Source organism: Otolemur garnettii, unplaced genomic scaffold (genome assembly GCF_000181295.1).
Source record: "Otolemur garnettii isolate 467f Iridium unplaced genomic scaffold, OtoGar3 scaffold00103, whole genome shotgun sequence".
NCBI classification, from domain to species: domain Eukaryota; kingdom Metazoa; phylum Chordata; class Mammalia; order Primates; family Galagidae; genus Otolemur; species Otolemur garnettii.
Window position 1 is genome coordinate 7,114,150 of NW_003852498.1, and position 10,978 is coordinate 7,125,127.

The following is a 10,978-nucleotide window of genomic DNA, read 5'->3' on the forward strand; positions in this document are numbered from 1 at the left end:
CAATCAGTAGATTAAAAATGTCAGTAAACTGTCAGATACTGGCTGGGCACACTGGCTCATTCCTATAATCCCAGTACTTTGGGAGGCCAAGGCAGGAGGGTTGCTTGAAGCCAGCTGTTCCAGGCATGCTGAGCAAGAGCAGGCCCCACTTGCATGGTGGTGTGCCCCTGCAGTCCCAGGAAACTGAAGTCAGTATTGCTGCTTGAGCACAGGAATTTCAGGTTGCAGTTAAGCTGTGATGACCCCACTGCCGTCTAGCCTGGGTGATAGAGCCAAGACCCTGTCTCACAAGGAAAAAAAAAATTGAAACTGTCAAATACTAAAATGCAACAAATAAAAAAGGCAAGATAAGTGAGGAGTCTTACATATAGAGGATGATGGGAGGTGTGGATAAAAACAGCTGCTACTACGTATAATCCCTGAGAAAAGAAATCAAGACCCATGTTGTACTTAGCAAGTTCAAAGGCTTGATTCAATATTAATTGCATTGTTTTGTTATTTGGCTATATTTTAAAACCTTGCTCAAGCCAGGTGGACAGGAACTTAACATAAAAGTGATAGGGCTTCAGAAAATCTGCTTTTCTTCACATTGATTGAAATGTAGTGAACAGTTCCTATTTTTTAACTACCAGATGGTGCTATTAAGGTTTGATGGGTAGTTCTGTTTCAAAGTTCTTGAAAAAGCTTTGGGGGAGGGTAATAAATGTATACCAAATATAATGAACTATATTTAAGTCAGTATTTAGTATTTTAAAATACATAATAATACATTTTAAATCAGTATATAAAATGTTTTTGCTGATAAAAGTACAATGTTTATAGGAAGAAACAAAATCATTATACCTATACTTTATTTTTTTATATTTTTATTTTTTATTGTTTGGGATTCATTGAGGGTACAAAGAATTAGGTTACACTGATTGCATTTGTTAGATAAAGTCCCTCTTAGAATTGTGTCCCGCCCCCAAGAGGTGCACCATACAATGTGACCCCCATCCTCTTCCTTCTTCCCCTCTCCCTACTTGCTCATTCCCTTATATTACTTGCTCATTCCCACCTTATATTAGCTCATATACTGCCTTCATATTAGAATGGAGTACATTAGATTCTTGCTTTGGTAAATTATCCTTATAATTTACCAAAAGAATGTGTTCCATCTCCTTTCAGGTTAGTACAAAAGATGTAAAGTCTCCATCTTTTTTAGTGGCTGAATAGTATTCCATGATGTACATATACTACAGCTTGTTAATCTATTCTTTGATTGGTGGGCATTTAGGCTGTTTCCACATTTTGGCGATTGTAAATTGAGCTGCGATAAACAGTCTAGTGCAAATGTCCTTATGATGAAAGGATTTTTTTTCTTCTGGGTAGGTACCTAGTAATCGGATTGTAGGATCAAATGGGAGGTCTAATTTGAGTTCTTGGAGGATTCTCTACACTTCCTGCCAAAAACGTTCTATTACTTTGCAGGCCCAACAGCACTGTAAAAATGTTCTCTTCTCTCCACATTCGTGGCAGCATCTGCCGCTTTGTGTTGGCTATTTTCACTGGGGTTAGGTGATAGGATGATTTTGCTTTGCATCTCTGTGATAAATAGGGATGGGGAGCATTTTTTCATGTTTGTTAGCCATTCATCTGTCTTCTTTAGAGATGGTTCTATTCATGTCTCTTGTCCAGTGATATATGGGATTAGTGGGGGTTTTTTTGTTGTTATTGTTGATTAATTTGAGTTCTCTGTAGATCTTAGTTATCAAGCTTTTGTCAGATTCATAATATGCAAATATCTTTTCCCATTCTGAAGGTTGTCTGTTTGCTTTGGTTGTTGCACAGAAGCTTTTCAGTTTAATTAAATCTCATTTGTTTATTTTTGTTGTTGCAATTGCCATGGAAGTCTTCTTTATAAAATCTTTTCCCAGGCTAATATCTTCAAGTGTTTTCCCCACACTTTCTTCAAAGATTTTTATTGTTAGACTTAAATCTTTTATCCATCTTGAATCAATTTTTGTAAGTGGTGAGAGGTGTGGGTTCAGTTTTAGTCTTTTACATGTGGTTATCCAGTCTCCCAATACTATTTATTGAATAGGAATTCTTTTCCCCAGTGCATTTTCCTGTTTGGTTTATCAAAGATCAGGTGGTTATAAAATGTTAGTTTCATCTCATGGTTTTCTATTCAGTTCTAAATGTCAAGGTTTCTATTTTTGTGCCAAAACCGTGGTGTTGATCACTATCACCTTGTAGTATAGCTGAAAGTCTGGTAGGCTGATGTCCTCGGCTTTGTTTTTTATTTTTTTGAGACAGAGTCTCAAGCTGTTGCCCTGGGTAGAGTGCTGTGGCATCATAGCTTGGGCTTAAGTGATTCTCTTGCCTCAGCTTCCCAAGTAACTGGGACTATAGGCACCTGCCACAATGCCTGGTTATTTTTTGGTTGTAGTTGTTTGGTAGGCCCAGGCTGGATTCAAACCCACCAGCTCCAGTGTATGTAGCCGGTGCCTTAGCTGCTGAGTTTTGGGTGCTGAGCCTCCCCGCTTTGTTTTTATTATTAAGAATTGCCTTGGCTCTATGGGGTTTGTTCTGGTTCCATACAAAATGAAGAATTATTTTTTCCAAATCTTGAAAGTATGATGGTGGTATTTTAATGGGTATTGCATTGAATTTGTAGATTGCTTTGGATAGTATAGGCATTTTCACATCATTGGTTCTTCCTAGCCATGAGCATGGTATATTCTTCCATTTGTTAATATCTTCTGCTATTTCTTTTCTTAGGGTTTCATAATTTTCTTTGTAGAGGTCCTTCATCTCTTTGGGAGGTATATTCCTAGGTATTTCATTTTTTTTGAAGCTACTATAAAGGAAATTCTGTCCTTGATCAGCTTCTCATCTTGGCTGTTATTGGCATATACAAAGGCTACTGATTTGTGGACACTGACTTTATATCCTGAGACATTGCTGTATTTTTTGATCACTTTCAGGAGTCTTGTGGTTAAGTCTTTGGAGTTCTATAAGTATAAGATCGTATTGTTGGCAAGGAGCAAGAGTTGACCTCCTCTCCCCCATTTGGATGCCCTTTATTTCCTTCTCTTGTCTGATTGTATTGGCTAAAACTTCCAGCACTATGTTGAATAGTAGTGGCTATAGAGGACAACCTTGTCTGGTTCCAGTTCTAAGTGGAAAAACTTTCAGTTTTACTCCATTCAGTATAATTTTAGCTGTGCATTTGTCATAGATAGCGTTGATCAGATTAAGAAATGTGCCACCTATATGCTTAAGTGTTCTAATTAGAAAAGGATGCTGAGGTCATCATGGCGACGCAGGACTCGAACAATAGGCGCCTCTGGCCCATTTATGCCATCTTGATAGTGGTAACAATAAAATGGAATTCAGCAAACAGATAAACTGTTGAAGAAACATAAGGATCTTCATTGTGCTAAGGTCTTAAAGGCAATTGGTCTACAGAGAACTGGAAAGCAAGAAGCCTTCACCTTGGCCCAGGAGAAGGCAGCCCTTGAACCCACAGATGACAACTCACTGCGGGCACTGACTGTTCTTTACTGGGAGATGCATCAGCCGGAGTTAGTTACCAAACTTTATGAGGCAGCTGTGAAGAAAGGTCCCAATAGTGAGGAGTATCACTCTCACCTTTAACGGCCTATGCCAGAGTGAGCGAATACAAGAATATGCAACAGGCTGGCATGGCTCTATATAAGATTGTCCCTAAAAACCCTTACTCCTTTGGTCTGTGATGAGCTTAATTATGCAATCTATATCAGCACGGGATGAAAACCTCTCAAAAACAATGTTTCTGCTGCTTGCTGAGGGGATGGTTGAAAAAATGGTGAAAGAGGACAAGATAGAAGCTGAGGCTGAAGTTGAACTTTATTATATGATCCTGGAATGTTTAGGAAAGTACCAGGAAGTCTTGGATGTCATCAGAGGGAAATTAGGAGAGAAACTGACAAGTGAGATTCAGAGTCAAGAAAATAAATGCATGGCTATGTACAAGAAGTTGAGCAAGTGGCCAGAGTGCAATGCCCTTTCTCAGCGCCTCTTACTCAAAACTCAGATGACTGGTAGTTCTATCTGACTTATTTTGATCCTGTCTTTCGACTGATTGATGAAGCCTGGACTCCTCCTGCTGAAGGTGAACATTCTTTAGAAGGGGAAGTACATTATTCCACAAAAGAAGCTGTGAAGCTTATAGAAAATTGGATAACAGAAGAATCTAAAAGTTCTCGACATCTTCGAGGACCACATCTAGCTAAACTGGAGCTGATTAGGCATTTATGAAGTCAAGGTTGGAATGATGACTATAAACTGGGGGATCCAGAAGAATTAATGTTCCAGTATTTTAAAAAGTTTGGGGATAAACCTTGTTTTACAGATCTTAAGGTGTTTGTTGACCTTTTGCCCACTACACAGTGTACAAAATTTATTAATCAGTTACTTGGAGTTGTTCCTTTGTCGACACCAACAGAGGATAAACTGGCACCACCGGCTGACATTAGAGCTCTGCAGCAACATCTGTGTGTGGTGCAGCTGACAAGGTTACTTGGCTTGTATCACACCATGGATAAAAATCAGAAATTGAATGTGGTCAGAGAATTGATAGTAAGGTACCAGCATGAACTGGAGTTTGGAAAGTCCTGTTTGGAAACAGAATTGCAGTTTTCTGACTATTATTGTCTCCTTGCTGTCCATGTACTTACTGATATATGGAGAGAAACTGGTGACAAGACCGCTGTGTGGCAGGCTCTGACTGGCAAGAAGAGGGATTGACCCATAGCCCTCTTCTAATGCTCAATTCAAATTGCTGCTTGTTCGCATCTACTGTATGCTGGGTGCATTTGAACCAGTAGTGGATCTTTAGCCTTGATGCTAAGCATATCCAACAAGTTATCTTTGACTTGATATGCGGAATCTCTAGGTTAGTATGCTCCTGCATCCCAGTCCTATAACTTTGCACTCAGGTTTTTCCACTCCAACCAAAAAGATAACCTCAGAATATATTATTTAAGCTTACAAATGTGGTGCGTTTGAGAATATCCCAGAGTTTATCGCTTTTAGGAACAGGCTGAATAATTCTCTTCATTTTGCGCAAGGCGGTACAGAACGGAGGCTTTTAGACCTACTTGAAGCAAATATATGAACTAGCCTAGCAGAAAGTATAAAGTCAATGAATCTTCAGCCTTAAGAAGATGACATTCCATGGGAAAATTTGCAAGACAACAGAGACTTAAATGTTTTCTTTAGCTGGGATCCAAAAGACCTGGATATTTCTGAAGAACATAAGAAACTTTCCTTGGAGGAGGAGACCTTGTGGTGAAGAATCCAATCCTTAACATTGAGGCTGATCAGTGGACTTCCAAGTCTCAACCACGCTGTGAAGCCAAAGAACTCAGAAAAGACTGCTGAGAATGGTGTATCTTCCTGGATTGATATTCTTCATTTTCTCCTTTGACAGCTGGAGATGGCCTTGGACACAGGAAAGCGATTTATTGAGAAGGAAATTCAGTATCCTTTCCTTGGTCTTGTACCTACCAGAATGGGTGGATTCTTTAATTCTGGCTGTTTTCAGTGCCAGATAAGCTGTTTTTATCTTGTTAATGATATTTATGAGCTGGATACCAATGGTTTAGATGATACAATGGAGATCCAGGAACGAATAGAAAATAATCTTTAGTCTTTACTAGAACAATTTAAAGATGTCTTCAGTAAATGTCAAGGTGACCTCTTAGAAGTTAAAGATGGTAACTTGAAAACACATCCTACTCTTTTAGAAAACCTAGTCTTCTTTGTCCTGAGACATTACTGCATTTCTTGATTACTTCCAGGAGTCTTGTGGTTGAGTCACTGGGCTTTTCTAAATGTAAGATCATATCATCAGCAAAAAGTGAAAATTTGACTTATTCTGTTCCCATTTGAATACCCTTTATATCTTTCTCTTGCCTGATTGCATTGGCTAGGACTTCTAGCTCTATGTTGAATAGTAGTGGTAATAGAGGACATCCTTGTCTGGTTCCAGTTCTAAGTAGAAAGGCTTTCAATTTTACTCCATACAGCATGATACTGCCTGTGGGTTTGTCATAGATGCCTTCTATCAGTCAAATAAATGTCCCTTCTATGCCTGTTAAGTTTTCTTGTTACAAAAGGACACTGAATTTTGTCAAACGCTTTTTCTGCATCTCTTAAGAGAATCATATGGTCTTTGTTTTTGTTTCTATTTATGTGGTGAATTACATTTTTGGATTTGTGTATGTTTAACCAGCCTTGCATCCCTGGGATAAAGCTCATCTGATCGTGATGTGTAAGTGTTTTAATGTGTAGCTGTATTCTATTTGCTAGGATTTTATTGAGTATTTTTGCTTAATGCAAAATTTGATGGAGAACAGATGCTGTACTTGATCAGTTGTTTGGAATGCAAGGGCCACACAGTACACTTACTCACCGAGTGGTGTCTAGCACCGCACTGACTAATACCAGGAAGTCATCATTGTTCTCACATGTGCATTTCAGTCCATTCTCCTTCTCTGCCAGTTCATGTCAATCTCACAAAAACTGTTCTTCGTATATTAACAGTGCCTGGATATTTTTTGGACAGACTTCCTAGATACATTGTGGAATGGCTAATGCTAGTTAATTAACGTATGCATCACCTCACGTATTTAGTACTTTTTTTGGTGAGAACACCTAAAATCTACTCTGCTAGCAATTTTCACTTGTACAATTTGTTGTTATTAACTATGTTCACCACAATGTACAATAGATTTCTTAAATTTCTTTCTTTTCCTAACTGAAATGTTGTGTCCATTTCCCCAACCCCCTCCATCCTCTAGCCTCTGGCAACCACCACTTTATTGTTTCTGAGTTCAACTTTTCTAGATTCCACTTAATATATTCATTATCTTTCTAGTTTTTTAGAGATGGGGTCTTGCTGTCACCCAGGCTGGACTGCAGTGGTGTGACCGCAGCTCATTACAACCTTAAACTCCTGAGCTCGAGGGATCTTCCTGCTTCAGCCTCCTGAGAAACTGGTACTATAGATGCCCACCTCCCAGCTGGCTAATATATTATTATTTTCAGAGATGGGGCTGATCTGGACTCCTGACATCAAGCAATTCTCCCATCTTGGCTTCCTAAGTTGCTAGGATTATAGGCATAAACTACCACAGCTGGCTTATGTTCGTTATCTTGACTGTGGTACAGCTTCAAGGACATAGAGACAGGTCAAAACTTATCAAACTATACATCTTAAATATGTGTGGTTTTTAAAAAATGTTTGTTGTAGCTCAATAAAGCTGTTTTTAAAAAGTCAACCTTAGGGTGGCGCCTGTGGCTCAAAAGGGTAGGGCGCCAGCCCCATATGCTGGAGGTGGCAGGTTCAAACCCAGCCCTGGCCAAAAAAAAAAAAAAAAAGTCAACCTTAGGCTGGGCGTGATGACTTATGCCTATAATCCTATCACTTTAGGAGGCCAAAGAAGGGGGATTGCTTTGCTCAGGCATTCAAGACCAGCCTGAGCAACATAGCAAGACCCCATCTCTACAAAACAATGGAAAAAATTAGCTGAGCATGCTGGTGCCCGCCTGTAGCCCCAACAATTTGGGAGGCTGAGGAAGAAGGATCACTTGAGCCCAGGAGTCAGAGGTTGCAGTGAGCTCTGATTACCCCACTGCCCTCATGAATGCTAACTCCTACCTTTTCCTTCTCTTTGGTCATTCCCCAGCCCTGAAACCCCTAGTGGTCTAGCTACCTCTTTACAAGAATGCCTGAAGTTGGCTTGGTGCCTATAGCTCAGTGGCCAGGATGCCGGCCACATACTCTGGGGTTGTCAGGTTCAAACCCAGCCTGAGCCTGCTAAACCATAATGACAGCTATAATAAAAAAATAGCCAGACATTGTGGTGGGTGCCTGCAGTCCCAGCTACTTGGGAGGCTGAGGCAAGAGAATCACTTAAGCTCAAGAGTTTGAGATTGCTGTGAGCTGTGATGCCATGGTACTCTTCCGAGAGCGACATAGTGAGACTCTGTGTCAAAAAAACCCCACATTCTTCTTAGTAAAGTATCTCAAGAATGGAAAAGCAAATATCCAATGTGCTCCATACTAATACGAAGCCAGTAGATGATCTAAAACACACCCACAAAGGAGAAAAATTCAATTCAACTGAAGTTGGGGGAGGAGGGAAAAGGGAGGGGGTGGAGGGAAAGGGGAGGGGACTGGTGTGCTCCCACTTAATGGGAAAATGTAAGGGTGTATGGCACACATTTGGGTGTGGGACACAACTCCAAGAGTGACTCTACCTAATAATGTGAATCTTGTAATCTAGTTGTTTGTACCCTCACATTAACCTGAAATAATAAAGAAAAAAAGTTAGTTCTCAGCTTATCTATAGGTTTTTCTCCCCTCCTGCCCTGTACTTTGATTCAATGCATGAGTTTCCATTCTCCTCAGAGGATGGGAGTGGTGGAATTGTGCACTGGCAGGTGTGATAAATACAATCGAAGCATGAAATGTCGGCTTTTATTTTCATGTCCATTAAAAAAGTGTTTTTATGATTTATGTTGTATCCATTGTGGGGTGGCATGACACCACCGCTGGACTGAGAGCCAAGGAGCGGCTATGTTAATGGATGGCATCTTCTCTTCATAAAGTCCATCTCTCCACATGCCTCCTGTCAAGGATGAACCTTTGCACGTGCCTTTAAGTGCTTATGTTGGCAATTGTTCCACCTTAGAAAAAGAATTTTCTTTTGACAGCAGAGTGTGAGTGCCAGTCTAAACAGAGTACTCCAGGTCTCACCAGGTTAATAGGTTGGAATGACAATAAATCAGAACCCCCGCCCTCCACTGCACTGTAACTAAGATGATAGGAGAACAATGAAGAATTCTATATCTCTTCACATATGACAAAAGTGGCCTCATATCTATCATTGTGTTTAATCCTAACAGGGACCCAATCACCCCCTGGATCTCTTAGTATCATAAAAAGAAATAGCTGGCTAAGTCAACAAGGGAGGGTACCATGCTAGGTACTTTATACAGACTATTTCCAATGCTTACAATAATTCATCATAGTAGTTATTATTGTCTCCATTTTATAGGGATCAGCTGGGATTTAACTGAAGTGTGCATAGCTCTAAATCCCTCGTATTTTTATACTGGGTCAACATGCACTTCTTATCCTATATTCTAATTCCTTGTTAAAAGTCAGTCTTTCTCATGGATAGTGGTTATTCTGAAAGGTGAAGGTAGTGACCAGAGAGGGATATGAGGAGAGCTTCTTGGGTTCCTGGTGATGTTTCTTTTTCATTTGAGTATTACTGAAATGAGTGTGTACACTTTGGGAAAACGCATTCAGTTGTATATTTAGGATTAGTGCACTTTCTTTAAGAATGTTATATTTCTTTTTTTTTTTTTTTTTTTTTTTTGAGACAGAGCCTCATGGTGTCATAGCTCACAGCAACCTCAAACTCCTGGGCTCAAGCAATCCTCTTACTTCAGCCTTCTGAGTAGGGGGGACTCCAGGCACCTGCCACAATGCCAGGCTAGTTTTTCTATTTTTAGTAAAGACAGTCTTGCTCTTGCTCAAGCTGGTCTCAAACTCCTGAGTTTAAGCAACGCTCCTGCCTAGGCCTTCCAGAGTGCTAAGAATACAGGCGTAAGCCACTGTGCCCAGATTCCTTTGAATTGTTTCCCAGATGGGTTTTCTGCAAGACAAAGCATTTGAGATTGTGAAGGCTCCAGAGCTGATGCCAAGACTTCCTGGTGCCAAGGCTCACCATCCCCACAGCACAGCACATGGCCCCCCTTAAAAAGCTCAGTATTTCCATTAGTTGGAGAGATGGAATTGAGGCAGCTTCCCCCGTTCTCCCAAGACATTTGTCAATGGTAAAAAATTCCTTTCTTCCTTGGCAGTTCTCATCGTCTCAATAATTTGATCTTTGTGCAACAAGCACCTGGACATAGGATAAATCCCCTTTGTGGTTCTAACAACACTTTCTCACTATTTCTGAGTTGGTAGAGATTTTTAAAAAAAATCTGTAAATGGCAAATTGTTGTCTCCAAAGATGGCTTTAGCAATAGCTCTTATCTCACATGTTCTGTATAAAACGACCTTGCTGCTCCTCATCAGGAGATGGAGATTATTTCTCTCGCCAGTGGAGGACACTGTACCCGTACTAGGCTAGTTTGTAATTGGCCTGGCAGCTGCTTCCCGCCTCCTGGAATGCTAACCCTGGGGATGCACCCTCTGGGAACTCAGATGCAAGATAATGAGAAGCCCAAACTACATAGAAAAACCATATGGGGGGCGGCACCTGTGGCTCAAAGGAATAGGGTGCCGGCCCCATATGCCAGAGGTGGTGGGTTCAAACCCAGTCCCGGCCCAAAAACAAAAAACAGACAAACAAAAAAAGCGTAGGTGGCCACTCCTGTCAACACCAGTGGAGCTCTTAGCTGGCTGCTACAGCAACTGCTAACCCTGCGAATTTGCCCTCACAGACATCCAGCCCCAGGCTGCCTCTGACAGCAGCCATGTGAAATGCCCCAAAGGAGAGAGGTCCCAGCTGAGTCCAGTCAGCCTGCAAACCTTGCAAGATGTGGGGTAAGCTATGTGGGGTGGCCTTACAGGGGCAGAAATGTGGCTTTGGGACCAGGTGGCAGATACAACTGGCAGAGCTTTGAGGACGCAGAGAATACAAGCCAGAAAGGTCTTAGGAAGAGCATCAGTGAAAGCAGAATATCCTGGAGAGAACTATTGCTGAGGCCGGAAGACAGTGACCTTGGAGGCTATAGAGAACGGACCCTCATTATGTAAAGGGAGAAACTCTGCTAGCCCTGCTGTCTGCAGTAATGTGGAAAATAGAAAGGACACCGGATGAACTCATGGATCCAGCTGGGGAGATGTCTAGGCAGAGAGTAGAAAGTGTCAACTGTCTTCTACTTGTTCATTGTGAAATGTGAGAAGAGAAGTGAGCTAAGAAGAATC

At 41.0% G+C, this 10,978-nt stretch overlaps 1 pseudogene; it reads left to right on the plus strand.

Annotated features, from left to right (window-relative positions):
• The first annotated feature begins 3,293 nt into the window (after positions 1–3,293).
• LOC100960087 lies at positions 3,294–10,598 on the plus strand (annotated as a pseudogene).
• The last annotated feature ends 380 nt before the right edge of the window (positions 10,599–10,978 follow it).